This window comes from Schistocerca serialis, chromosome 9 (assembly GCF_023864345.2).
Source record: "Schistocerca serialis cubense isolate TAMUIC-IGC-003099 chromosome 9, iqSchSeri2.2, whole genome shotgun sequence".
Classification (NCBI taxonomy): domain Eukaryota; kingdom Metazoa; phylum Arthropoda; class Insecta; order Orthoptera; family Acrididae; genus Schistocerca; species Schistocerca serialis.
This window is the reverse complement of record NC_064646.1, coordinates 398,468,828-398,470,371: the sequence shown is the minus strand read 5'-3', so window position 1 is coordinate 398,470,371 and position 1,544 is coordinate 398,468,828. Positions and strand designations below refer to the sequence as shown.

Here is a 1,544-nt window from a genome sequence, read left to right as displayed (position 1 = left end):
GATTCCTTTAGATGATTACCTGTCATTTTTTGCAGTCATTCTCCGCAATGTTCGACGATCCCTGACCGACAGTACGTGAGGTATGCCTGATCTCGGTTTAGCTGTGATCGTTATGTCACTTTTCCAGGTCACAATCACATCACCAACAGTCGGTTTGGGCAACTTTAGAAAGTAAGCACTCCGTCTTCAGGCCACAAGTGGCCCATCGGGACCATCCGACCGCCATGTCATCCTCATGTGAGGATGCAGATAGGAGGGACGTGTGGTCAGCACACCGCCCTCCCGGTCGTTATGATGGTTTTCTGTGACCGGAGCCGCTACTGTTCGGTCGAGTAACTCCTCAATTGGCATCACGAGGCTGAGTGCACCCCGAAAACTGGCAACAGCACATGGCCGCCCTGATGGTCACCCATCCAAGCGCCGGCCACGACCGACAGCGCTTAACTTCGGTGATCTGACGGGAACCGGTGCATCCACTGAGGCAAGGCCGTTGCCCTCAACTTTAGAAGAACTGAAATATTTCTAATAGATTTGTTACTCAGATCCCATTCAGTGACTAGTCCACATTCGAAGTCACTGAGCTGTCCTGGCCGAGCAAGTCTACAGTTGCTACTTACTACTGACAATACAATACACCTCACCTCCTTGTACGAGGTGTTCAAAAAGTCTCTCCTTAGTGCCGTATGATTTGTAGCCGCTCGTGCCGTATGATTGTTCGCCTGCCTGGGTTACTTCCCTTCAAGTGGACTCGCCCAACATTCCACTGTTTCGTTTATCTCAGCCAGAGTCACTAGTATCGTTGGTGTGTGTCGTTACGTGTTGACGTGAACGTTAAGTTTAGCTCCTTTGTTTGTCTGTTTCGTTTTTGTCACTGTTAAAATACTAACCACTCAAGAACGTGTGCCTTTAGTCGAGTATGTGTTCAAAGCTGGCGGTAAATACATAATTTCAGTTCGTCAAACATTTAATTCAGTTTTCCCGGAGACAACACTCCCACATCGCGATACTGTGCGAGATTTGATTAACAAATTTCGAAGTACGGGTTCAGTGACAGATGCACCGAGAAGTGGTCGTCTTAGGGTTTTGTCTGGGGATAAACTACTCTATATTTCCGATAAAATGTCCTTGAGTCTGAACAAGTCAGTAAGAAAACTCGCCCAGGAAATCGATGTTAGTGAAGGAACGGCCCACACAGCTATAAGGAAGAAATTAGAACTTTTCCCATACAAAGTGACAGTCGTGCAAGAACTTAAAAATACTGGTCATGGCAAGAGACTCCATTATTGTCAATGGTTAAAAAATTTCGTTCAAAAAAAATGGAAGGGATATTCTTAATGAAACGTTTTTCACTGATGAGGTGTGGTTTCATTTTTTCTGGTACATGAATTCGCAAACTTCTTGTATGTAGAGTGCTGCAAATCATTTGTGTATTCATCAGCACTCACTTCATTCTGTGAAAATAGGAGTTTGGTTTGCAATTTCTAGACGTCGGATTGTGGGTCCCATATTTTTCAACGAAACAATAAACGCACAACGATGCTGCA

At 45.2% G+C, this 1,544-nt stretch overlaps 1 pseudogene; it reads right to left on the bottom strand.

The window, feature by feature from the left end:
• Positions 1–377: 377 nt before the first annotated feature.
• LOC126420234 (5S ribosomal RNA) lies at positions 378–495 on the bottom strand (annotated as a pseudogene).
• Positions 496–1,544: the final 1,049 nt, after the last annotated feature.